The sequence below is a fragment of the Typopeltis vanoorti genome, chromosome 3 (assembly GCF_054136105.1).
Source record: "Typopeltis vanoorti isolate ZY-2024b chromosome 3, IOZ_Tvanoo_1.0, whole genome shotgun sequence".
Lineage (NCBI taxonomy): Eukaryota > Metazoa > Arthropoda > Arachnida > Uropygi > Thelyphonidae > Typopeltis > Typopeltis vanoorti.
In genome coordinates, this window is record NC_143551.1 from 94162593 (window position 1) to 94176223 (window position 13631).

Consider the following 13631-nt stretch of genomic DNA (forward strand, 5'->3'; position numbering starts at 1 on the left):
TAAAGTAGTACAAGTCGAGGCAACTCGTGGTAAAGTCGGTATAAGCTCTGATCACCATTCTAAATAATTACCCTTAATGCAAAGACCATCTCCTTTAGGAGATGTATGATGCTATGCATTAAAGGCAAGGGGCCACTACCCAGACCGGTTTCGACCTTTATTGAGGTCTCATCAGTGGGAGCCAGGCTTAGAAATACCAAGGTTAAGTAACACAGAGCTTATAAGTGTTTTACCAAAATTTAGATTCTGTTTCATTTAAGCACATTTTTCAAAATTCCCCATGCATTCACTTTCCCATCTTGCCCAATCACTAACTGATACCATTGGATCAAAGATAGTATTCTCCTGAGTTGGTCATAATTTCCAGCTTCGTATTTTAACACGTAACCTATCTTAAATGTCATTAACTACTTCCCAGGAGAGTACAGCATGATCACTGTCGCCAACAGTTGGTAAATAGCCAATTTCTTAACTGAGACCCTTTCCGATGCTCTGATGAAATCTAACGTTTTCTTACCGAAGTTCCGTTCATATGTTGCTTGAGGAATTTGTTTCACAACAGTTTTCATTATCATGAGATTTATCTTCTACTCAATCAATATTTGAATAATTGGAAATCACCCATAATGGTTATTCGTTTATTATCGAACGGTGTAATTTGGCAGATCCTTTCATCATCTCCAGCAGCTGTTTAGAAAAAAAAATAATAGATATTTAATCACCCTTTCCTTTAAAGACCAAGAACTATAACTGGATTCACCACTAATATCGGGAGATATATTATGTTGGCAATACTAATACAGCGTGTATCTCAACCAATTAATACACGTGAAAATTTGCCTGTCAGTGCTTTATCGAATACGATAGAGACGCTTGTAAACCAGTTTACAAGTAATACTGTTCGTGTTTCCGGGTAAAACCCACTTAATAACATTAAGTAACGTAAGAAATACAATTGTATTACGAAGTACTAATGAGGAATCTGGTTTGTAAATGTATTTTAATATGAAAGTGAGGACATATACTAGTAAATGAGGTACTGAACTTGCATTTCGAAATTAAATTTTGTCTGTGCAAACTTTTTTTTTCATATCAGTAAGTTTTTTTTTTTTGTTTGTTTGTTTTAATTTAATACATGATTCTTATTAACTACTGCGGTGAAAATATAAAATAGCCAGCTTTTAGGTAGAGTTAACTATACATGAATAATGGTCAGTTGTTATTAGTTCTGATTAATAGCAATTTCTGTATTTTATTTGGTTTAGGAAGCATGCTGGCTGCTGTATTTAAAAAAATAGTATAATATTGAAAACATATTGCAAATACAGTGAGAAAAGTGGGCTAACATTTACTTCATGATTACTGATGGTATTTAAATTCCTCGTACTGAATGAATGCAAATCCTCTCCAGCATAAACTGGCTCAGCTGTACTATACTTCCAATTGAATAAGTTTAATGAATCCAGCATCATTACTGTCAGTATTTTATTAAACATGATATAATCAATGGTGATTTTTTCGGGAGAAAAATTCAGTGTAAAATGAAAAGAATATTGTTTTGGTTAGTTCAGGTGCATACGATATTACACTGCATTGATGTGAATACAGCTGTAGGATTAGATGAGATATTCATGTTGCGTTTTGTGAGAATATACTATGGAATTTGCAGCGTCTTTGAACAGATTGTTTGAGATTCAGCTCTATTAGGGCTTCACGGAAGTGGGAAAAGGGGAGAATAGTACCATTGCATAAAAGAAGCTCCAAAACAGAAGGCGGTTTATTTATCAGTAGCATCTCAGATGTTGTGGGCAAGATATTGGAGAAGTTTATGGGCATAATTCAGGAAAATGGGGGGGGGGGCATGGTTTTGTGAAGGGTAGATTGTCTCAGTAATTTGCTCACATTTTTGTTGCATAAATTGGAGCAAATTGGTACACATATATGAAACTGGTGATTAATATGATAGATATTAGAGAATAGTTTAAGAAAAGTAGAGTTCAGAAGAAAGGTATGTGCCACAGGGCTCTATCCACTTTTATTTTGTACATTAATGGGATGGGAAATGTGATCCATGTCGAAATATTCAGTTGCTTGCTGCTGATGATGATGCAAAACTGGACAGGACAATAATATAGGTAAAGGAGAATGGCCGTTCAGTTTAGTGTGGCAAAGTGTAATGTTATTCATCTTGGAATGAAAGATTACATGCTCTGTACTGCATTGATGGTACTGAGTTGCAGGAGATTACTGAGGATTGGGATTTTAGGATACTAGTGGACTAGAGTAAGTTTCAGGGCATATTACAAGAGTGGCTAAAATATTTCATAAGACTTGACTATTTTATTTTTATTTTATTTTTTTATATTATCCCATGGTATTATTACACCAGATCATAGAGGTCAAGTTCATGTATTTTATACAGCACCTTTTCTGGGTTGTTATAGAGTTCACATTTGGAAATGTTCATACAGTTTAGCAAATGCATTGGTGATGCTTCCTTGATGTTACAGATTTTGCAGGTGGTGAAGACTTTTATGCTATTGCTAAACTTGATTGGTCTTGTGTGGCCGGTCTTGAGGCAAGAGATCATGGTAGTGGCACTGCGATTAAACTTGGAGTTGATGGTAGTAGCTCCTGGATTTTCTGCTGAGTACCAGTGGTGAGTCATGTCCTGAAGAATTGTTCTTTTTATGTTTTCTTTTTGGGTGGTTTTAAAAAGATCGAAATCTGTGGTATCACTTGATGTTGTGGCCATTTTTGCTATTTCATCTGCAGTTTTGTTTCCCTTTAATCCTACATAGGATGGGATCTATTGGAAGATTATTTTGGAATCCTTATGTAGTTTATGTTTTTTGCTCTGTCTCTAAGTATTTCTTGATGGCTAGTGTAGCAGTTCTTAATAGCTTGAAGGGCTGCTAAGGAATCTGTGAAAAATATAAACTCCTTTGGGTTTTGTTTGTCCAAATATTGCAGTGCTGTGTTAATGGCTATTAATTCTGCATGGTATGAGTTGCATGCAATACTGTTAGTTGTTTTTAGTTCTATATTATGAGAGCCATAGATCAGTATGCCACTCCCATGCCATTTGGATTTTTGGAGCCATCTGTGTAGATCTTTATTGAGTCAGGTCCATATTCCATTATTTTTGAAAGGGCTAATGATCTCAAGATTTCAGGGTTTTCTAGGCTTTTTTTCTCATGTTTCCCTATTTCAGAGTTGATAACTATATTTTTCCTGTCTTGATTTGGAGGAAATGCTGGGTAGTCGGCTATTTTATTTGGACAATCCCAAGGGAATTTTATTTTCTATGACTTCATGCATTGTTGATTTTTTCTTTATTCTGTTTGTTGGTTTCCAGTTTTTAAAAAATTCACTTGTTTCTATGATGTGCAAGGTTGGCTCTTTTTTCTACAAATTTGGCGAGATTTTCTTGCCACCTAATTTTTAAAGGAACAAGGTTGGATTCAAATTCTGCTATTTTTCCAGGAGTTGTATTCCTTAGATACTTGACTATTTAAGGGCACAGTGATGAGGTTATTATATCTCTTTTTAAGGTTTTGATATGACCCTATCTAGACTTGTACACAGATCTGATCACCTGGATTTCTTAGTTAGGAATGAGGAAGAGGTGGAGAGGATTCAGAGGTGAGCTGAGATGGTGGTAGATCTATGAGTGCTCCTTATCTGGATAGTTGATTGAAGATTTGTGAATCACAGAAACTGGTTAATAGGTGGTAAAAGGGAATATGATAGAGATACATAAGTTATCTGATGGATTTTATAGGATTGAATAAAGGAAATCTTTAAGTATGTGACATAGCAGGGGGAGGAGAGAGAGAGATAGTAATTTTTGGAAATTGCATAACAGAGTGGAACGAGGACTAGAATTTTTGCTTAGAAAGTGGTGAATTAGTAGAATGAATTTCCAGAGTCACTTGTGAGTGTTTTGTGGTGAATGAATTCAAAGTGAAGTGTGACAGGCATTATTATTATTAAGAGAGTCCTCCAGGGAGTCAGAGATTCATCAAGGGAGCCCACATACTACACGCACCAGCTGTCATACTTATTCTTGAATTTATTCACACTACTTGCTCACAACATCCAAAATCTATTCTTGGTTTCATCCTTTATCCATAGCATAAAGATGTATCATGCATAATATTATACATGTCTGAAAGGATATGTGCATTACATTATGGAAAACTAAGGCAATTGATGTGAAGTCATTAGCCTCTGTATGAGTTGCCTTGTTATGAAATTACTTCATACATAAACTTTGTTTTGCTTACACTTGGATAAAGGATGAAACCAAGAATATAATTTCTTGGCATCTTTAATTTATAATATAACTAAGTGGAAAAACTTTCAACATCTATCTCTAATCCAGAGTATTTTAATAATAATTTATGATACCTTTTGGCTACTTGTATATGGAAATATGACTTATCCATTACTTCAATCTTGGTATCACTTCTGAGTCTGGCTGCCACTGATGAGACCTCAATGAAGGCTTTTCTCAATAGAAAAAAAAAGTTGAAAGACCTGTATAAAGAGAGAGAAGCTGGTTTGCAGCAAACCAACAATGGTATAGAATGTAGCAACACCATTAGAAATATTAACATAGAGATAGAAGTGGAAAGACAGAAACAAGTAGAAGAGAGAAATTTTAAAATAAGAATACAGCAGCAGATAGCCCTTCAACTGCATTCTTCAATAGACGATTCACTAAATTCCACGAAGAATTTATTCTATCACTCAAATCTTCATTCATATCATATGGGGATAAGCTGATATAAATATCAGCTTATCCACATGAAAAGCTTATATTTATCAGCTTATCATGTGGCATCCTGTCATTGCCTTTGTAAAATCCTAAAAAAAACAGCAGTATATGCTTTTCTCTTATCAACTGTTGTTACTTTCTTTAAAAGGCAATCGGATGTGAAATCAGTGAAATCCAAACAAAGCATCCCTTAACAATTCTAAGATCTACCACTAATTTCTCTGAAATCTTAACAAATAGAGAAATGCAAATTCGACACATCCATTTTACCCACCCTTATGCAGTGACACTGGCTTATTCTCATTTCACCCCCTTGGCCACCTTTCCTTGGACAGTGTCAGAGTTATTGAAAAGCTAGGTCAATAGAGTTGTCAGTTCCTTAGCACAGTCTCTTAAAACATATGGTGAAATCCAATCCAGTCCCACTGTCTATTGACATCCAGAGTACTCAATATTTGAAGCACATTCTCTTCATGCACTTCTAAATCTTGAACTCTCTCTCAACTCCCTTTAGTAATAAAAACCTACATTTTTCAGCATGAAATATCCCAATAAAGTGATCCTTTATGTCTAAACTCCTCTGTCTTTTACATCATTACTGAACTTCCATTTTCATCTAACAGTGTCAATCTTCCACAATCATTTCTCCTCCTACTGACCACATAATGAAGGAATTCATTAGGATTTTCTTTGGATGGCAGGGCTAATCACTTCTTTATTGGTTTTTTGCACTATGCTAGTCATTTTCCTGACCTGAGTTATATTTCTCATGTAACTACTCTCCACTCCCTCTCCTTATACTTTTTTCCATAACTTCTTTTTCATCTGCAGTTCCCCATTTGATTTCATTAGTCATCCACTTTGCACCAAATCATGGTATATTTTTCACCTTGCCATTGCTGCTAATAAACATGTCTTCACTAGTTCCCATGCACTGGTGATATCTTGCCCTTCCAGAAGAATTCTCCCATTCATGGAATTACCTCAAGCTGATGTCTAAGATTATTATACTCACCTACCTTATAATTCCATATAAATTTTTTCTCTTTGATACCCCCCCCCCCCTGCATGTTTATTCATTCTCCGAGTCAAGACTACAAGGTCACTCTCTGACCAGAGATAAGGATGATATCTCAGTTACAATCAGATTTTCTGATGCTAGTGATAGTGACAAAATCCCCAAACTCTTGAACTTCATATTCCATCTTCTACATGTTGCCCTAAGATGGCCTAAGAAAAATGCAAAATGATCACTCATTTTGCATTTTTCAAACTTAACTGTTTAAACACCCTTTTGCATTTCATTTCTCTACATCTGTTTGTTGCTGTTAATGTTGACTCCAAGATAGTTAAAATTATCCACTTAAAGATGTAATTATCAACAACCAAGTTGGATCTGTTGTGTTGGTTTTTGAGATGCACCTATATATATTTTGTGGAAACTGTAATAATTGGAGGGGCATAAACCTGCTACATGTCATTAGCAAAATTTTCTGCAAAATTATTCTTTGAAGAATCTTTAATATTTTAGATTTGGGCATGAGAAGAGAACAGTCTGATTTTAGGCCAAATAAATCATGTATAGACCACATTAAAACCTTAAGAATAATAATTGAACAGTTAGGCAAATTTAACTCTCCTTTATATTTGCTGTTTGCAGATTATGAAAAAGCCTTCGATTCCATTGCTAGAGATTCTATGTAGAATGCACTTCAAAACAAAGGAATGCCAGAAGATAATAAACCTTGAACAGGAAGGATATAAGAAATTCCAATGCCAGATTCTGCATGATTGATATCTGACACAACCCTTTCAAACTGTATCTTGAGTGGGACAAGGATGTCATACTGGTTCTATATCAAGTTCTAGAACAGACAGCAATGAAACACGCCAAAGGAAAATATCATGGGAAAATAAACAAAACTTTGGGTGATCTCTAATATGCAGATAATGTATGTCTAATTGCTCACAGACCTGCAGATATCCAAAACAAACTAACTAACCACATTACAAGAAGAATTGCTGAAAGTTGGTTTGAAAATAAATCCAAACAAAACAGAAGAAATGAGAATCAATGTGAACAACAAGGCACCAAGTATAATTGAAAATGGAAAAATCAAAACTGTTTCACATTTTACATATCTCGGTAGTGTTTTAGCTATAGATCGAGGTGAAACGTGGCTGGTTTCAAAGGAAATACAAAGAAAACCAAACATTCATAAACCGATGTATGCAGAACATGCTTCACATTTGGTGGCCACAAATTACTGCTAACGAAGACCTCTGAAAAAGATAAAATATGCAAAAAAGTCAACCTTGAAATCAGAAAACAAAAATTTAGATGAATTGGACATACAGTTAAGAAAGATCATGAAGAAATCTGTCATGCAGCTCTGGAATGGAATCCACAAAGGAAAGAGAAAGGTGTGGCTGCCCTAAAAATACATGGAGGAGATCAACTTGAATAGAATGTGAGAATAAGAGTTTTGCTGAACTAAGACCAATAGCAAGGATAAGGAACCAATGGAAAGCATTTGCAGACTCCTGATGTTCCTGATGGAATCTGGGGAAGAAGAGAGAGAGAGAGAGATATGTTTAGTCTTTTCCTGTTTTATGATGAGACTCATGGCTTAATTGCCTTAATTAAATTAGATGTAGTTTGTATAACATTCTGATGGGTGTCTCCAAGAATAACAGTGTTATCAGCCTAAGCAAATAGGATGTGCTTCCCATTCATTTCCATTCTGTTTTGTTCATTTAGGTCTCTGATGATGTTTTTTTCAATGCTAGGTTGGTGTAGAGTTTTATTCAAACCTTGAATGTTCTTGTAGGAGATGAACCCTTGCAGAGAATGTAGTGACTGTATATAGTCATATCATATATATATATATATATATTTTTTTTTTTTTTTTTTTCCTGGTATTCTAGAAAGTCTCATTGCATCCCATAGTACATTTTGATGTATGAGGCATGTTCAAAAAAAAGACTGAACTTTTTTAAATATTGAGCACCAACTGGCACAGAGAGCATATTGTGGCTACTGAGTGTTCCTAGCTGCAGGTTTTGACAACAAACTGCCATTTGATTTGCCCTGCTCTGCTGTGAGTATTAGTTGTTGAGTTACATCTGCTGAAGTGAGCACGTGCACAAACTGTTTGTTGGATTAGTGACAAATTAACAATGACAGAGCTTGAAGAACAACATCTTTGTGTGAAATTTTGCTACAAACTTAGTAAAAATTTTACAGAGGCATTTCAATTGCAAATGCAATCATTGCAGTGAGTGGGGAAAGGGTCTCCTCGACCAAAAAAACACGGATGAGTCGGTTAAAGATCGAGGTGATGTTGGTTGTGATTTTTGATTGGAAAGGCATTGTCCATTATGAATTTGTATCATGTGGTCAGATGGTAAACAAAGAGTTGTACCAGGAAGTATTAGTGCGTTTGAGGGATGCTGTGTGCAGGAAGAGGCCTGAATTGTGGGAAAACCAGACTTGGATGTTGCACCAAAACAGTGCTTTGCTCCTCATCTGCAGTTATATGGGAAAACATCAGTCATCCATTGTGCCCCATCCACCCTATTCTCCGGACTTAGTCCCAATGACTTTTTCCTGTTTCCCAAACTTAAAATCACTTTGAAAGGATGTCATTTCCATGCCATAGAGGAGATTCAGGAAAATGCAATAAGAGAACTGTGCGCTATTATAGAAAGTACATTTCTATGAAGCATTCCAACGATGGAAGAAATGTTGGGGGGGGGGGGGGGGGGGAGAATGGTGTATCACCAGTGGAGAGAACTACTTTGAAGGGGAAAGTGCTTAAAATGTTGTAAAATGAGCAATGAAGTCTTTATAGCAAACGTTCAGTCTTTTTTTTTTTTTTTTTGAACATACCTTGTATGCTGTCATATGCTTTTTTATGTGGTCACAAAAGACTAAGCCAAATATAGAAAGCTAAACTGGACATTGAAATTCATCTACTACCTTAAGACCATTAGAAATATCCGTGCCCACAGCAGGATTCAAACTCATAGCCTGTTGGTTGGAGCACAGACATGCTAAATGCTTGGTCAGCCAGGTCACACTTGTTTATAGTTGACAAATACTAGATGTAATTCTTTATCAAACTCATAATGTTTTTCTAACAATTTTCACAGCTCAAAAATATGATCATTTGTTGACTTTTCCAGAATAGTGTAGATAGCATTTTGTGGCAAGTTTCCAAGGAGATACCTCTATAGTTTGTGGAACCTCTTAAAAAAAAAAAAAAACTGCCCACAGTATGGCTGTATTCCAGTCATTTGGCATTTCATCTTTTTGCCATACTAGCTTGAATGAGTTCCAATTGTTAGTTCTGCTGCAATTTTATTTTCACCAGCTGCTTATTGTTTTAAATGCTTTTATAACATTTTTCATTTCAGTCATAGATGGTCCCTCAGTTGTGGATTCCACAATATCTAAACATTGTACCTGTAGTGTGTGGTTTTCATCTGATGGCAGTGGTGGTCATGATTTACTTACCATGTGTCTAAAAACACTGCCTGAATTCCTTAACATTTTTTTTTTTTTTCTCTTAGGTAAGTAAATCTCCTTGGTTGCTATTGTTTAAGTTTCTGATTTATATCCTTTTTTAAGTATCTCACTGCATCTGAAGAACCTGAGTTACTTGAATTATTTTTAATTTCTTCTCTGACATCTTTTTTTCTTGATGTGGTATTTTACTAGTTAAATTTCTGCAGGTCCTACAGCTTTTTTGAATTTTCTGGTGATGGATCTGGAGCCATCACCAGAAAATGGTGATGGCTCCAGATCCAGATATTTTTAACCTCCTTTCATTATATTTCTTGATAGCTTCTTTATAATACATTATTAAAGCATTCGTTTTTTTTTCTGTGATTGGTGAATTGAAGGATTTCGTCTCCACAGTGAGTAATACACGCACACACACATTATTTATTTGTCATTATTATTATTTTATTCCAGTTTGTTTTCTGTGTTTCTCTCAGGTATAGGAGGGATTGAACATTGTATTTTCTGCTTTAATATTATTAAGAGAGAACTCGAAGGAGGATACATACTACATGCACCAGCTTTCATACTTATTCTTGATACCATTCACATTGCTTTCATACACTATATCCATTGGCAGTCCATTCCAAACATGCACCACCCTATGAGAGAAAAATCTAGCCCTCACCACCTTCTTAGCAGCATTCATTCTCAGCTTCTAAGGATGCCGTCTTGTCCTTTTTTTCCACTCTCCATAAATTGAAAAAATTCCATCAACTGAAATCATGCAGAGTTGTGAATGATTGGAATGCCTTGCCTGAGAATGTGGTGTCTGCAAAGAGTTTGAATGTGTTTAAAACACAGTATGATGAGCTATGTGTGTGATAAAAGGACCTTCCACATGAGTCTTTGACTCCATGAGGTCTTGGGGTGGTAATAATAATCCTGTATGACCCTTTCAGAAGTTTGTAAGTCTCAATCATATCAAACCTCTTTCTCCTGTTTGCTTGTGTCTGCAGTCTACAAATCTCAATCTGTCTTCATAATCAGTATTCCACAATCCTGATATCATTTCTAACACTCTTCTTTGCACTCTCTCAACTATATCAGAATCACAACGGAAACCAGGAGGCCAGACTTGCGCAAAATAGTCCAGATGAGGTCTTATCAATGCCTTGTAAAGAGGCAAAATGAGTTGTATTTACAATCTTTGATACATGGCCCCTGAACTTCAACGTGCTGTCTACTAACACTCCAAGATCTCTAGCCTGATCAGTTTCTTCTGTCATAATCCCACCAATATAATATGCCATTGGACATCTAATCACACCAAAGTGCATGACTTTACATTTACTGACATTGATTTGACATCCATTTTCCTCATGCGCACAATTCCAGTCTATTCAAATCTTTCTACAAGTACTGCATATCAGCAGCATTCCTGATTTCCTACCTATCTTTGTATCATAAGCAAATAGCTGAATGTCATCTGTCAAACTGTCAAATCCGTCCCAATATCATTAATGCACAGATTGAATAACAGTGGATCAAGGACTGTTATGCATTTTGTCTTCATATTTTCTTCATTTTTGATATTATATCAATTAGCATTTCCATTTATGTTAATTATTTCCTTAAGGATACTTGTACCATAATGTTTCTTAAAATCACGTGATAATGCAAGAAAAGAATAAATATAATTTAATAAAAAGCCATATATTTTGATCTGAAAATTATAAATCATCTTCAGTGGCATTAGGTAATAGAATACAAGGTAGAACTAGAATAGTGGGCAAATTTAAAACACTGAGAGTCTTGTGATGTTATACATAAAAACAGTACAAAGCAAAAACTGAGGAAACAGTATTATTAGCTATTACTTAATTGTATTATTGTGTTTTTTTTGTTTTTTTTAAATTTTAATTAGGCTTATCAGTATTTCTTTACTTCAAACCGAGTTGGTGGAGACAGGAAGTTGTAGAATAGGTGCCCTCCCTCAGCCTAGTTGGCCAAGTGGTTAGTGTATCTGCTCTCCAGCCAAAATGCTGCGGGTTCAAATCCTGCCGTGAGCATGGATTTTTGTGATTGTCCGTGAAAATACTAGTGGTGGTGGTGGTTGGTGGTAGATGGCGTTGGTGTAGATCAGGGTTGTTCAACCCGTCGATCGTGATCGACTGATTTTTGGTTGATCTCTTGTGTATTCCTACTTATGTACAAATTTAATTAAAACTGAAAACATAATATTTTATTTATCATTATTTTGTATTATTTTTAATTCGCTTTAAGTGTATTGCTATTGTTTATTTATTTTTCGTTAAAATTGTCAAATCAGTAATTTTCTTATAAGTCCGGGTAAATGAATTAATTTGGATTAGTGGAAGTGAAACAGCGAGCCAAGTGAATACGATTATAAGCAAAGTGTAAAAACTCGATTGTAGCTTAAATATTCCAAAGCATGTTACATTGATTTTTTACTTAGGTTAAGTCCCATGCGAATATTATAAAAAAATAAACTTTGTTTGTCTCGGTATAGTTTATATTAGATGTTTTTGTAAATAACTCTTTTGAAGCTAACTGTATATACTGCTTTAATAAGAATATGTTAGAGTGTTAAAAACAAAGGCAATATTTTTATCGCTGAAGCTGTACATGGCGGCATTAGAAAGATTGTTATTGAAACTTGTATGTATGAGAAAGGCTTGCAGGCTCTAAGTGTAAACATCTCCGAAGTCAGTCAGAAAGAGTTCAAACAACTTTCCGATGGCCAGCAACTTACAATCAAAAGAAAGTGGAGAAGAACAAAAGGCATGCCGAACTTGAAACTTAAGATGAAAGACTCATACTGATTCTTTGGGGGTTTGCCAAACTTCATACGAGGTCTCAGAGGAGGCCTAATAAAAAGGGACTGAAGCAAGCAGAAGGGGGTCCCGGTTCCAGAATTGCTGTCAGAGAGGAGACCCCCTGGTCAAGAGTTGCCGACAGAGAGGCTGCCCGGATCAATGTTGCTTGAGAGAGGAGTTTCCCGCTTCCAGAAAGGAGCTTCTCGGTTCGAGACGTCGCTAGAGAGAGACTACTTCTAGGCCGCAGACAAGGTTTCAAATTGCTGAAAGGAAGAGTTCCAATTGCTGGAGAAAAGTTTCCAGGCCAGGTTAATGTCAGACATTCACCAGTGTGTTGCGTTTTCATTACAATTTGATGAATCAAACGACTTCACTGATATTGCTCAGTTAATGGTATTTATTCGCATGGTATTTCAAGATTATTCAAGTAAAGAAGAACTTTTGAAAATTATACCATTATTGTGAAGGACTAGGGGAGAAGACATTTTTTCGGCATCGATGAATTTGTGAAATAACACAAACTTCCGCTTTTTAAACTTGTATCTGTTACTACTGATGGTGCTCCTGCAATGATAGGTAATAAATCAGGCTTCATTTCATTATGTAAAAACGATGACAAATATCCAGATTTTTTAATGTACCACTGTATTATTCACCAACAAGTACGTGTAGTAAAAGATTAAACATGAAAGATGTTTTGGATATTACATTTAAAATTGTAAATTCTGCTCGAGAAAAAGCCCTGCAATGGCGGTTATTTAAATTACAGGCAGACGATGATAGGCAACTTCTGTTGCACAATAATGTTCGCTGGCCCAGCAGAAGTCAATTTTTAGAAAGATTTCTTGTATTAACGATATAAAAATTTTTCTTGATGAAAAAGGAGATATTTATCCACAATTGAGTGATAAAAAATGGTTGTTACACTTATCATTTTTAGTAGATTTCTGTACGAAATTAAGCAATTTAAATTTAGAGTTACAAGGTAGAGATAAAAATTTAATTGACATGTTAAGTTCACTTAAAAGTAAGTATTGTTGGAAACTTTTATTAAAGAAAAATATAAATGACTGCGAATTTAGACATCTCCCATATTAAAATTTTTTGAACAAATTCAAGAAATGCTTCGCTATGATTTAAAAGAATTTATTCGTAAAATAGAATTAGTTGAGGAAGAAATAAATTCAAGATTTAAAGATTTTAATAAAACTGAAATGATTGTATCTTTTATCAATAATCCATTTCAAGAAAACTTGAATCACAGAAATTTCAAATAAAATTAGTCGTCTGTTTGACCAAGCTGAAGTAGAACTTGAGATAATAAACATTCAGAATAGTTTACATTTAAAATCAATAAACAATGAAGCCATTTGGAAGTATGCACATGTATAATTCCCAGTATTAACTGATATTGCGCGAAAAATTCTGTCATGTTTCGGATCGACATACTTGTCAGAATCCGCTTTTTCAAATATGACCATCATAAAAAATCAATTAAGAA

General features: G+C 35.1%; 1 protein-coding gene across 4 annotated transcripts in view; it reads left to right on the forward strand.

The window, feature by feature from the left end:
- Window positions 1-336: 336 nt before the first annotated feature.
- The window catches only part of LOC150108393 (optineurin-like), a 254883-nt gene continuing 241588 nt past the window's right edge, over window positions 337-13631 (forward strand). Inside the window, exon 1 of one of the 4 annotated variants that reach the window (XM_090415814.1) lies at window positions 337-452. The gene's annotated coding sequence lies outside the window, so the exon portion shown is untranslated. Of the gene's footprint in view, window positions 453-496; window positions 1096-1965; window positions 2284-13631 lie in introns of those variants that run through there. The other 3 variants (XM_090415811.1, XM_090415812.1, XM_090415813.1) reach the window with 3 other exon arrangements.